The sequence below is a fragment of the Podarcis muralis genome, chromosome 6 (assembly GCF_964188315.1).
Source record: "Podarcis muralis chromosome 6, rPodMur119.hap1.1, whole genome shotgun sequence".
Classification (NCBI taxonomy): Eukaryota; Metazoa; Chordata; class Lepidosauria; order Squamata; family Lacertidae; genus Podarcis; species Podarcis muralis.
Window position 1 is genome coordinate 99,099,634 of NC_135660.1, and position 14,666 is coordinate 99,114,299.

The 14,666-nt window shown below is 42.4% G+C and overlaps 1 long non-coding RNA gene across 3 annotated transcripts in view; it reads left to right on the top strand.

Annotated features, from left to right (window-relative positions):
• The window catches only part of LOC144328077 (uncharacterized), a 94,676-nt gene extending 80,786 nt beyond the window's left edge, over positions 1-13,890 (top strand). For all 3 annotated transcript variants that reach the window (XR_013393334.1, XR_013393333.1, XR_013393330.1), the window contains 2 exons: positions 12,493-12,707; positions 13,612-13,890. This is a non-coding gene — a long non-coding RNA (uncharacterized LOC144328077). The remainder of the gene's footprint in view (positions 1-12,492; positions 12,708-13,611) is intronic.
• The last annotated feature ends 776 nt before the right edge of the window (positions 13,891-14,666 follow it).

A 14,666-nucleotide genomic window follows, 5' to 3' on the forward strand; every position in this document is an offset into this window, starting at 1 on the left:
CAACATCTTTATCAACGACTTGGATGATGGACTCAAGGGCATCCTGATCAAATTTGCAGATGACACCAAACTGGGAGGGGTGGCTAACACCCCAGAGGACAGGATCACACTTCAAAACGACCTTGACAGATTAGAGAACTGGGCCAAAACAAACAAGATGAATTTTAACAGGGAGAAATGTAAAGTATTGCACTTGGGCAAAAAAAATGAGAGGCACAAATACAAGATGGGTGACACCTGGCTTGAGAGCAGTACATGTGAAAAGGATCTAGGAGTCTTGGTTGACCACAAACTTGACATGAGCCAACAGTGTGACGCGGCAGCTAAAAAAGCCAATGCAATTCTGGGCCTCATCAATAGGAGTATAGCATCTAGATCAAGGGAAGTAATAGTGCCACTGTATTCTGCTCTGGTCAGACCTCACCTGGAGTACTGTGTCCAGTTCTGGGCACCACAGTTCAAGAAGGACACTGACAAACTGGAACGTGTCCAGAGGAGGGCAACCAAAATGGTCAAAGGCCTGGAAATGATGCCTTATGAGGAACGGCTAAGGGAGCTGGGCATGTTTAGCCTGGAGAAGAGGAGGTTAAGGGGTGATATGATAGCCATGTTCAAATATATAAAAGGATGTCACATAGAGGAGGGAGAAAGGCTGTTTTCTGCTGCTCCAGAGAAGCGGACACGGAGCAATGGATCCAAACTACAAGAAAGAAGATTCCACCTAAACATTAGGAAGAACTTCCTGACAGTAAGAGCTGTTCGACAGTGGAATTTGCTGCCAAGGAGTGTGGTGGAGTCTCCGTCTTTGGAGGTCTTTAAGCAGAGGCTTGACAACCATATGTCAGGAGTGCTCTGATGGTGTTTCCTGCTTGGCAGGGGGTTGGACTCGATGGCCCTTGTGGTCTATTCCAACTCTATGATTCTATGACTCTATGATTCTTCCAGCCTATTTCCATACAGTGTGTCTACACATGCAGGTATGTCTATGCAGTGCAACTTTCAAATATGCCAGCTATGCAGTATATCCAAACCTGAAAGTGAATGCCCACTTAGAAAATCAAATAGTTTCTTTTTTTATGTAACAATATCTTACTTAGCTTGATTTAAAAAATGTAAGCACCTTTCAGCAAAAAGCGATTAAGCCTGTCAACATAGCACCAAAGACACAATAGTTAAGTCATATAAACAAACCCTAGAAACCCGCATTCATAAACGCAATCCAAAGCATGCCCATGCACAACCAAAGCTCTCTGTACTTTTTTATGACGTATCTGCAGAGATGAGTGAACACCCTGGCTTTAAATCCCCACCAACCATGCCTTTGGCCATGAGATATTGGCCTGTATTCCAGACCTTCAAAAATAGGGCCACTTACCAGAAGAGAGTCACTTTCTGAGGAAAGCCATATGATGAGAACTGATAAGTTGGTTCTCCTCTTATAGATAAGTAGTACTCATGTGACACAATAAACACGTTCAACCATGATTTATTGGTATGTGAAGGAGCCTCAGGCTTGCTTCCCTCTCCTCCTCCAGTCCTAGACTTGTTAAACATGACAATCACAACAGGGGCAGAAAAGAAACAGGAAGAGGGCATTGGCTGGAGAAGCAGCAGGAAGTGAGAAGCAGAGTCAGCCACTCAGTAGCCCCACTCGGCCCTTGGAAGGATAGAGGAGTCCCTTTGCCAACCACCCCCATTTACCACACGAGGACCACAACTGCTGCTTTGTTGCTGCAGCAAAGGAAGCTCCTGTGGGACTCTCCAGGAGTGCCAAGGCCAGAATGGCAAGCTCAGATGAAGGGTCCTTCCTCAGTGATAGGCATTCTGGGTGAGGTGGACTCAGTGGGGACCTGTGGTGCTCCTACTCTGCCATGGTAACTACTTTTGAAGTTTGAGTAGCAGACCATTAAACCTTAAAGTCAAGTGTCTGTTAAGCTTGTGGCATAAGCCCCATGGACAGAGTGACTGCAGAGAGGATTATAGAGTTATCATTATTTATGATGGAATCTCAGAATAAGTCATTGTTAGCTTCCAATAGTCACTGCTCAGATAGTCAAGAAAACCTCTCCTGGTAACATGTGAAAAATTTAAAACAAAGGGCTTGGTAACATAAATGCTGTTTGTTATTGTTCTGTTTTTTAAGAAGCTGCTCTTTTTCCCCCTGCTCCCCCCTCCCAATTTCTTCATTTTTTTTCCCTGGCAATCTTTGTACAAAAAAATCTCTTCATGCATCTTTCCCTCTTGGCTGTTGTAAATATTTCTGTCTTAACTTTATTCTCCTTTCCCTTTAAGATTTCGGCTGCAGAGCTGCTCATTTTCATGTCAGTCCCTTCTGGAGTCCCATTTGCAGCAGCTTTGATATCAGCTGCAAGCTTCTTGGTCTGCTCTTAACTTTGCAGGCAAAGAGCCTTTTGTGAATGAATTAAACAGCATGAAATCTCAAATGCTGGAGCTGGATAACACTCTGGGACAAAAAGCTCAGAAATGACATTTTCTAAGGGAAAGAAAGAGTAAGAGCTGTTCGACAGTGGAATTTGTTGCCAAGGAGTGTGGTGGAGTCTCCTTCTTTGGAGGTCTTTAAGCAGAGGCTTGACAACCATATGTCAGGAGTGCTCTGATGGTGTTTCCTGCTTGGCAGGGGGTTGGACTCGATGGCCCTTGTGGTCTCTTCCAACTCTATGATTCTATGATTCTATGATTCTATGAGTCATCTTTGTGGTGGATGTCAACCCTAATGTTTCTTCTGCTAAGAAAGCACTGGTGACTAGTATAACAAACCACACAATTTGTATGGCATAATCTTGCAATCACTTTCCCTGTGAGAGACAGCTACCATTCCCGGGAATCAGTCTTTTGCTCATGAGTAATAGCTATGAACTCTATTCAGCATCCTGGTTAAACACAGGGAAGGAAGAGTGAGCATGAGCATGCTAGCTCTATTCCCTCATTGCCTTCCACGAGTTCAGGAGCAGCTGTATGACATGAAGAGCCCGCTTCTACTTGGTTAGACTCCTCCTGTCATGTAGAACCCTGATTTCCCAAGGCTCTGCATTGCACAGAAGACTCTACAGGACCTGGGTGCTCTCTGGGTCCAGTAGCAGCCAGTTGCCACTTGAGAGCTGTGTGCTTCCTTCCTTGCATGATTTTTTAACCAAGACCCCAAATGCCTGAATGAGGTTATCATTTCTGAGATCTGAGTTCTGTTCATAATCATACAGAACATGAGACTCCCAAAGTGGAAGCACAAGCCCTTCCCAATTTACACTAGCCCCTCCCAATCCGGTACCTTGCTCCCAAATGCTGTTGGACTCCAACTTGCATCAGCCCCAGCCAGCATAGCCAACAATCAGGAATTGTAGTAGCACAAAACATTTGTATTGCCCCAGGTTAGAGTAAGCTGCTGTACACACAGCTTCTGACTTTTGTGCAATCTAGTAGGATGTTTCTATGAAGTCAGAGGAGGTAATTTTATTTTCAAGCTTCAAAAAGCAGTGCTGCACAAATAAATTATTGCCAGTCTTACTGATTTAATCTATTTAAAATTTGTTGGCAAAATAAAATTTCATTTTTAATTTCATGGTAGGCTAAATCAGGTGATACCCAGTAGAACTGCACCCACCCACCCTGAACATTTTTAGTAATTGTACTGAAATGCTTTTAGTTTCGTCATGAAATTTCTTATACTTTTCACTTCTTATTTTGCTTTAGGCAACATTTCAATGGTAACACTGAATGATGCCCTTGTAAAATATATTAGATGCAAGGTTTTGTTTTGTTTTGCTTTATACATGAACCCAGTGGTGTTTGTACATACCTGAAGTGACAATGTAGTTAATGGGGGGAAGAAATTATTTCAGTGAGGTACTAAACAATTAAATGTTCATTTAAAACTCTATGGGACCAAACTCATTCATTCTTAAATATCATTTTAGGCTTATAACAAACAAACAGGCAAAAAGGAAATCCATAAGCTTTTCACAGCAGGAAAAGGGAAAAGCCTACAGAATTGTGTCACATAATTATGAAAAGGGTTCTTTTCATAATCTGGTTGTTCATAGCATCAGACTGTAAGATTATTTATCCAGCAAGCTAAAAGAGCGACAACGATTTCCATTAATCCTAAAGATAATCTTTTAGTATCTTTTTGATGCACTGTGTTAATAAAGAGCTACAAGCTAGAGGACTTGGACTAAAAAAATAATTAGGAACACTGCCTTTAATATCACATTCCAGCAATAATGGGAGTTGCACATTGCATATTTGGATTGCACATTTGGTAGTAGATGCAGAGATGTAATGTAAGTAAAAATGAAGCTATATATATTGATATATTGGCCCTACTCCATTAGTGTTGATGGAGTGCCACAGAATGGCAGTCCCTTGGTTATATGGGAGATAGTAAAGGGATGTCGTCAGGGACACACTTGGAGTCTGGGCTAGCTATACCTGTGCCCTGTTCCTGGTGCCCTGAGGCACCGAGAATCAATCCTGCATAGCCCCATCCTGGGTTATTTTTCTTGGTCACACTAGAGCCCTATTCAGACATTCAAAAACCAGCAGCACTAACAGTGTGAAGGGGTAGACTGGAGAACCCCCTTGGAAATTATATAGGTTACTTTTCTAGAGGTACCTATACAGTGTATGCCATTTTCATTCCAAAACCATTCCCACGAAAACACAAGTATGAAACTGAATCCCTCTTAGTTTTACCCGCTCCAAATCAACTTTAAAGGCACCCCAAAAATGAACAACAGCCCCTGCATCTGTCCTTCTGATATTTGTCGTGTTTCTTGCCTAGGGGCACTTGCAGAAATATTTGTGCTATTTTCATACAAATTGCAAACAAAACAATAGGAGAAATGGCATTAATCCTTTTTTTATCACTCCATGGAAAAGGCTGCTCTCACAAGAAAACCACTGCAACCATCCTTTTGAAATACAGCAGGATTCATTGCCTCAGAAAGGGTCGGTGTGCCTGCAAATTTTATTCAATTATATCAAAAGGGGGGGGGGGAGTTCAGTTTGTTTGTTTGTTTGTTTTTGTTTGTTTCCTTGTTTGTTTGTTTCTTTTAATCTGTATAGCTGTAAAAGGGGATAACAGAAGAGTTTTATTCTTCTGGGTTGGGATTTGGACTTAAATCTACTCAGGCAGTCTACAACGTACCTCAGACTGAATTGGGCTGTGCCAAATCAGAGTCCAAACCAAATCGTGCAGTTGGTGCACACCTGTACCTCATGCATCCAATTGTCGAGTTGGGGTTTCATTTTGGGGATATGGATAGAAATGTGAAATAATAAACTAAAGCTAATATTCACAGTTAAAGAAAGGTAATGTTGAATAATTTCAGACATGATCTAGCACATGTTTGACTCCAACTGAAATCAGTAAAATTACAGAATTTTTGGCTGGAATCTGCCTCTTTTTTATTCTGTATTCTGTACCAGCATAGTTAAAGCATGCGCGCACACATATATTTGGTCTCTTAACTCTAAACTCTACAAGTTTATATTGTCCCCAAACTACCTCTTGCGAGTGAGCGTTTTTTAATTGCATTAATTTCAGTGTGACATATTTAAGCATACACATTGGAATCCATGAGTTTTTGAAATGTTTTAACTTAAACTGGCTTGTATTCTCAGTTTTCAATACTTTGTGCAATATTGTGTCATAATCCTGAGCTGAATATTAGGTTATTTAGGAAATCTTCAAAATGTTCGACAGTGGAATTTGCTGCCAAGGAGTGTGGTGGAGTCTCCTTCTTTGGAGGTCTTTAAGCAGAGGCTTGACAACCATATGTCAGGAGTGCTCTGATGGTGTTTCCTGCTTGGCAGGGGGTTGGACTCGATGGCCCTTGTGGTCTCTTCAAACTCTATGATTCTATGATTCTATGATCTTGGTAAGCATTGGGAGAGTCTAGGGTACGTAATTGTTCACACTTCTCTTTACTTACATGCCTTTTTCACAACCCAACCCAAACTAAGCATTTTGAAATCCCTTTGGTTTAGAATTGTTGATATTCAAGCCTAACTCCTCTAAGTGTGTTTCCCTGGACGTGCTTGGAAGCGACCACATTATTTGGGAATCCTGATAAGGCAGAGATTGTCCATGTAGCATCACTCAGTTGGGCTTATTTGTGCCCCTAGTGGACAAAGGGAGGGGTAGCTTTCCACAGTGTTTTTTTCCTAGAAAAAGAGGTGCCGAAACTCACCATGAACTCATTCTCTTAGGTATCCAAACTGAGTTAGAATCATAGAATGGTAGAGTTGGAAGCCCTGATGGGTGATAATGTGGCCTAGCAGCCCCATAAGGCCTTGTGTGAGACCTTGTGTGAGCACTTTCAGGGGCCTACTAGCATCAACTGACTCAAACTTTGGGCAGCTCGTCTAGCCACTGAACACTTCTTCCATAGCATGTGTCTATCTCACAGCCTAATCTGAATGGACAACACAGGTGCTCACTCCTGTATCAACAGGGAAGGCAGGACCAAATCAGCAGATCTACAACAGGAATCTACGTTATTCCTACTCTGGGTGGAGAACCACCTTAGTGGAACACATATCTAGGAGGTCCAATACACAAGCTGACTGGTTGAGCCGCACCACACTGTACCCAGAGGAATGGACACCACACGAGGCAGCATTTTGACATTTTCAGCAAGCCCCAGGTCCATTCGACATGGACATTAATCACAGAGCATCTGAGGGAGGGACTAGCTTTCAGGTGCATTGTTTCTAATTCTTTCTAGTTGCCTTGAGAAAAGGGTTTAGAAAAATGTTAAGCTGAGAGGATGAAATTATTATTTAAAATGGCATTGGCAAAAGTGCAGTCAAGGCAGATAGGATTTTTCTTGGGTGGGGATGGAAATTACTAACAATATTAGTTTTAGTTGACAGACAAGGTTGCAAAGACATAGACTGGGAAGTCCAACCCCTGCCACCCTCACCCAGCCCCCTTTCTTGCTCCATCCCAAGTTCTGGCACCCAGACAAGTACTTGCAACTGAAGAGTTGGGCACATAAAGACATCTGTATAGCAGGGGCTGACCTATATAACTCCAGACAAACGTGAAGCTCAGCTTTGACCCTGGCCTGTAACATGCTTTCAGAAGGCTCAGATTTTGTCCTTTGTGCAATACATTTACTGAACAGAGAGTCCTCCGTGATTGTTAACGCTTTTTGACGGTCTACGTTTCTCTCAGAGAATGAGAAGGATTATCTCCACAATCTGTCAAATGCCTTTAAATATGGGGGAGAGGCAGCTAGTTGAGTTGCAACTAGAGACAAAATATGACATAGAACAGAAGTCGAACAAAGAGTTTATATCCCACCCATCTTTTTTTGCAGTTGTCAAATATGAAATCTCAAAACTTGCCAACTATCAAAATAGCAACTATCATTTGCCTTCTATATGACAAACTACACTAAATAATTTTGGGCTTGTGCTACCAAATAATAATACTTTTCCATGTCTAAAAGTCTGTTGAAACCATTTTTAATGTTTCTTAATTTTTATAATGTGATTTCCATAGATTATATTAATCCTCTAAATAGAAAATCCTATAGGATTATCTGCATTTAGGCCGTTTTTCTAGGGTTTCAATTATAAGTGTTACATCTGGTTCCCAAACCTTATTTTTGTTTTAAACAGGATATGGTGAGGGTACTTTTGATTGTGTCTATCTCCCTGTTTCCTTTCGTCTTCCAGGATGTATGGGATTATGTGGCACATTTGGTTGGCAATGTAGTATAGTCCTATATTGGGAATTCCCCCATCCTCCTTCTGAGGAGGGAAGGTGCAGGTATTTGGAGATTATTCCTGGCAGTTTTTTCTGCCATTAGCAGAGTTGGGTTGGGTTGGGGAAATCCAAATTGAAAGGGTTTGGAATAGGTAGGTTAATTTTGGGATGGTGATCATTTTGATCATGACTATTTAGTCTGAGGGGGTAAAGTTGGACTTCAGGTATTTATTAATTTCTTGCCACAGGGGATTGTAGTTGTGGAGGTATAGTTTGTTGAGGTTTCTGGTTATTTGTACCTCTGAGTATCTGAATATGGTACAGCAGAGCTTTATTTTTATGATGTAGGTGAATTCTTTTTGGATATGAGGGAGGGTGTTGAAACATATAGCCTCAGATTTTGCAAAGTTCACCTGGGGGGCTGACACCATTGTGAAGAGTGATTGCTGTGGTTGTGAGGTCTGGTGTCATGACCATCACTTAGTTTATGGGTTTTGCCTTTTATTTCCACACCCTTGATATCTGGGGCTGCCCAGAGTCAGATTGCAAGGGGTTCCAGGGCCAGAATGAACAGGAAGGGGGGCAGTGAGCATCTTTGTTTTGTGCCTCTTTGGATTGCTAGGGTATTGGAGTCCATATTGTTAATTCTGCATTTTGCTGAGGCTTGGGAGTAAATTTGTTTGAGGGTTTGTAGGCGGTTGGGGCCAAATGTCATGTTGGCTAATACTGCTATTAGTTATTTCCATTCCAGACAATCAAATGCTTTGAGGATGTCCAAGGACATAACTATCAGTGGGAGTTTGGTTGTTTTGCTAAGTTTAATCAGGTTCAGTAATTTCCTAATGGGGTCGTTTATGTTGCGGCCAGGGACAAAGCCAGCCTGGTCCGGGGCTACTAATTTGTGTAGGAAAATTTTATGCGGTTAGCCAAGATTGATGTGAATATCTTGTAGTCTTGATTTATCAGTGAGATTGGGCAGTATGATTCTACTTTGAGGCTATCTTTGACTGGTTTGGGGATTTTGAGGCACTCTTTGTGTGCTAGCAGTATAATACAATATAATACAATATATTAGAAACTTGACAACCCCAGTATTTTGGAGATGAGACAAGCCATTTGATTGTGACTCTTATCTTCCCAGCTACATACTCTTGAAATTTTGGTTCAAAAAAGAGCCCCCTCTGATCAAATTTTTTTAAGTGTAGTATGGGGATAGCCAATGCAATGCCTTCCATAAGTTGCTGGACTCCATCACCCCTGACTGTTATTGTCCATGCTGCCCAGGACTGATAGGAAGTTCCAGATGTAGCAGATGCCGAGACCTTTGAAAACAACAGAATGGCTGAGGCAACCCAGTTAGAAGGGCAGGGTTGAAATAATAAAATTATTATTATTGCTTTATTATTATAGCTTCAAGGTACTGTAGTTAGCATTTAGAGTAGATCTTGGGCAGCTCAGATTGCATGTTGATATGGTGTGTAATCCAGCAGTTGTGTCCTGAACATGGATGGAAGGGAAAGCAAGTTTTAGTACACACAATCATGTATGGGAGCACATGGCTGTAGGCTAGAGAAACTTTTGATGGTGTTTTCAGATCTTTGCCTGCTACTCCAGTACACTGTGAGTCAGAGAGTGTGTGTGTACATGTGTATTCACGTGACTCATGACAAGTTTAAACAGATTTCATGTCAAAACATTTTTTTGCTGATGTAGCACATTGGTGCATTGAGCAGCTAATTGCTGCTCATTTGTTTGTAAGATTGTTTTATGACACCTAGTGGTCATTGTGCTGGTATTTCTGACTATTGTAACTATTACGGGACTAATATTCTAGACTAGAAGTTTTTACTCATAGTAGTTTTGTACTAGTTGGTTTCGTGCAGTTTATGGGCTAAGAGTGAGCTAGGTGGGAAGTCCAAAGTTTGACTCCCCCTGCTATGAACTCTCTAGCTGGCCCAAGGCAAGCTGCTTTAACTCGACTTCTGCCTCAACAACTGTGGCATAGGACTAATTATACTTGCTTGCTTTGCTTGAAATGTTCTATATTAATACTGCATTACTGTTATGCATACTACAAGTTTTCAAATGGCAGGAGTCCAGGAGGGAATTTCCAGAAAATCCTGACAATTTCAAATAAATTTAAAAGCCAAGTGAAAGTAAATGTCCTGTAGGCACCAGGTGAAGACGTTCCTCTTTAACCAGACCTTTGGGTGATTATCATCTGATGCCCTTTTACATGTGTTGTGGAAGCGGGGGAATATTGGTTTTTGTTAAGTATTTTGTGCTTTGTATAATATAATTTTATGTTGTAAACTGCCCTGAGATTTACGGGTATAGGCCGGTATGCAAATTTAATAAATAATTATAACAATGATAATAATTCTCCTTTCCATCATCTACAAAAAAAACAGACATATATACTGCCACAAGTGTGAACAGTGAAAGCAACTCTAAACATTTCTGTAATTTCCTGCTGGACATCATAGAATCTTAATTTTCTGACTATATTTATGCTGTAGGTGGGAAATGCATGAACATTTTACTGTTGTTTGTTTGTTTGTTTGTTTGTTTATATAGCATGGACAATGTATATAGCGCTTTACAGACAAAGTGAGACAGAGGCAGATACAGAGAGAACAGCCCATTCTAAGAAGTTTGCATCCTTTTTTTCTAAAACATATAAATGTTCATATAAAAACATGCACTCATTATCATTGTTATTAGAAGAGAGAAAGTTTCATAGAATCCTAGAATCTTAGAGTTGGAAGGCACCCAAGGGTGCCTTCTCCCCTGCAATGCAGCTAAGGCATCCATGGCGTTTGGCATACGGTGATTGCGTATAAATAGTTGGAAAGAAAACTGCATAGATGGAGAACAGTATACACAACAGTAGCAGTTTTTCTTTTTCTGCTTATTCTATTTATGGGTTTTCCCCCTCTAAATTAAAATTGAGGAGGCTTTCCAGTTTATGAGCAGGTCAGTCCTAATCCCTGGACTGCCTTGCGGGGGGGGGGGTTGAGGTGCTGCAGAGGCTCCAAATGGGCCCACTCAAAGTGCTGCTGAGCACATGCCACCACAGGCTGCGTTCCCACTTCCTGTAGCCAGCAGCAGAGTAGGACCATGCCTCGGATGGAGCCAAAGCCCACTGATTTCCCACTGATTTCCCTAGTCAGCTGGAACCAGCAGGGCTGTGGATGCCACAGAGAATCCACCTCTCTAATGCCAGCTGGGTGGATGCTTAAGAACTTGGAGTCACAATCAAAAAGCAAAAGGTAACAGTTCAAAAATGAACTTTAAGAAGCTGAAAAACATTATCCAAGAAGGCATGATTTTAAGGGGGGGGGGAGTTTTGACTTGTGAAGCCGAAAATACTGGAAACTCTGAGCACTGCCTTTTGAAAGGCAGTTCAGGAAGATGAGGCAGGGTTGCTGGTGAGGAGGCTGTGCCCATATCTCCTGCAGGCCTCATAGAGCAGTATGTGGGACCTCAAGGCCAGGACCCTTCCTGAAGACCAAAGAGGGTCACGGCCTCTTTCTTTAAACTGCTCTTTTTGATTCTGCATATTCACTATTAGTAACTGGGGGCGGGTACCCAATCCATCTTCATGGCTGTGTGCCACATCCCTGGTTAGCAAACCAGCAGCAGCGCTTGAGATTGGAGCTGGGATTGTCTTCTTCCCATCACCATCCTCCACGTGGCCAGTTGATTGGTGCCATCACCAGGGCTATGTGCACACATCCCTCATCAAGACCACTGAAGTGAAAGAGAAGTTAGTCACTTCTGTGGGGGCAGCTTCTGAACAGGAAATCCTGTAAAAAGTAGCGCAGTAAAGTGCGCCTTCAGTTCTGAGTCGAGTTTCCATTTTTCCGTGCTTTTCTTAGCTGATCGTCGTAACGGTTCCCTTGCTACTTTCACTTATGTAAAATTAGAGCCCTCAGCAAAAGCATCATGAATAATTGACACTGAGAATAGCATGCTGTTGAGCGCCATGGCAGCAGCGATCTGCTTGCTTTCTGACACTTTGAAGCCTTTGTTTCACTCCATTAATGAAGGTTTAACTACATAAAAGCTTTATACTCTGAGTTAAAGACACACATACTCCATTTCATAGCAGCAGAATAGCTTTTTTAAAAGATGGAAATCACTGGAAAGCAGCATCCCTTCTGCAGTTGAGTTACAGTCCTGTCTCACAAAGTGCTCTTTTGTTATATGCTTTGCAGGCTCTGTGCCTCCAGGTGGCTGGATCTCAGACATTTGCACTAGGCCCAAACACCCAGGGTTTGCATCCCTTATTCCATCTTGCTCAGTACTATGGTGCTGTTATATGTTACTTCTTACTACCAGGATGTTGTGTTATTTTAAAACTGCTGTGTGGTGAAAACTTGATAGATTTGGAAATAGCAACTTATATAATTAGCAACTTGAAGGCAGCAGTCCTTGCTAGGGGGCAGTTCCCACTGTACAGAGTGTGGCTTTCTTATGAGTTTTATGCATTGGGCTAGATAAATAATTTAAATGGTTTCTCTAACTCTTTCATAATCCTTGGCCCGGTTTCATTCATGGCCAGCTGGATATCCAAAAGGTGTGTGACTTCTACAAAATTGTCTGAAACCTTTTCTTAGTCCTCGCTCTGCTTGGCCCCTTGTTTTTCTTGTCAGGTAATGTACACAAAGCCTTGCTTTGAATTGTTATTTAAGGTGATTGTTTTTCTTCCTCAATACATTTCCCATCTCTCTTTCTTTCTCTTCTCCCTTCAGGTTTCTTATCCATCCCAAAAATTGGCTTGGTACCGCTTTCGGAACTCAGACCATCTGGTAGCCATCACAGCCTCCTGTTGAGATCATGGAAACTTGTTCCGCCATGCTGCTGCTGCCACTGCCTCCCTCAGCTGCACATGTCACATTTCAGCACCATGCGGCAGTGGGCAGAAAGCCCATTGGCACTAACACAGCAAAGCCACGGAGGAGCACAGGTAAGAGGGCCATGGAAAAATTATAAGGCCCCAATCCAGCCACAGTCAAGTACTTCTGGTTTCACTGAAATAATTTTCACTGATTTCAGTTCCAGAGCTGAGCACGTGCTTTAACTCTCGCTCAGACACATTTGTACATGCATACGCAGAGAGAGAGAAATTGGTGGGAATTAAAAGCTCTTATCTTCGACTGGATTGCTGCCTATTTAAATCCTGTCCCATTTTATTTTGAAACAATCTGCTTCAATAGACTGGATATAAGGAATTATTCCGTATGAGAATAATACCCTGAGGGTCTTCTCTGTGGGCCTGGCTTTCAGACTGTAAACTCAACTAGCCTCTCTTGACCTCACAGAGCTAGACCAAAGCAGCCTGGCTCTACTTGTTCAGAACTATGAAAGGCCCCTTCTTACAGGCAAGGGAAGGTGGAAGAGATTGAAGACATCAGGGTTTGTATCAGACTTTAGTAGTCCCTCTGCCCCCAACACTGATTTGAAGTTTTGCCAAAATTTGCTATAACCCCTGCCACCCTTAGGCCCCACCCCACCCCAAACTGCTGCTACCAGTTGACTTCCCCTGGACATACTCACCCAAGTGTAGGGTGACACTGCTTGGGTCCCATCCACTGCAGGTAACCACTATGTTGTAAAGGTAAAGGACCCCTGACAGCTAAGTCCATTCGCAGACGACTCTGGGGTTGCAGCGCTCATCTCGCTTTACAGGCTGAGGGAGCCGGCGTTTGTTTGCAGACAGCTTTCCGGGTCATGTGGCCAGCATGACTAAACCTCTTCTGGTGCAACGGAACACCGAAACCAGAGCAGCGCACAGAAATACTGTTTACTTTCCTGCCGGAGCAGTACCTATTAATCTACTTGCACTTTTTTGCATGCTTTCGAACTGCTAGGTTGACAGGAGCTGGGACTGAGCAACGGGAGCTCCCCCCGTCGCAGGGATTCGAACTGCCGACCACCTGATCGGCAAGCCCAAGAGCCACTCGTCTGGTGCCAGCTTACTTGGAGGAGTTTGTCAAGACGCATTTGGACAGGATACCTACCACATGATGGGTTCCCACTCCAGGTGGTTGTTGATGATGGTCAGGCAAATACCATTACCCTTGATCCCTTCTAAAATTAACCAAGATGACACTAGACTTACTTTTGCATATTACAGTGTAAGAGGTTTTAACATTTAACATCATGAGATGCATGCATGTATGTATTTAATATGCCTGGTGTAAGAAATTTAAATAGTAGCCATGGGAGGGCCGGGGAGGGAGAATTCACACACACACACACAAACACACACTGGTGCAGCAGTCTTGATGGGGGAAGGAAATTCCCAATGCTGCTGCCCCCCCCCCCCTCCAGCAGGCTGGAAGCTGCCATTGGCTGGTGATTTTTTTTAAATGAAAGGTTGACAGCCCTGTTTATGGCCATATAATTATAATTTTTATGAAGCTTCTGATCCTGGCAGTTGTTATCCTTTGGGGCTGTATATCTCTCCTACCTTAAAACTGTCATTTTTCCTATTACATAACAAAAATAACTGGCTTGGTGCCTTTTGAGGAGAGACTGTTGAGGTGTTTATTACCACTAGTCCCCCTCTCCCAAAGTGCAAGGGCGTTGTTCACTCAGCACTGAAACTGCTGGGAATGGAGGTGGGGGAAGAGTATCAGCTTTCCTACTTTGGAATAGATCTCTGATGGACTCCGTATGTGCCGCTTTGGTTTATTAAGCAACATTTTAACCAGTTAAAATAAATTTACAAGCACTTATAAAATCCCAAAAGTAATTGGTTTTCACCCTTGAGCAAAAACATTTCATAACAGGCACATTAAGCATTAATGTAACCAAACCTTTTTATTGTTGACAACCACAGGACAATCATGTGTAAGACTAACAGTTTGTAGTTAATATTTATGATGGAGCTTATGACTCACCTGTGGAGCAATTAAGTGCT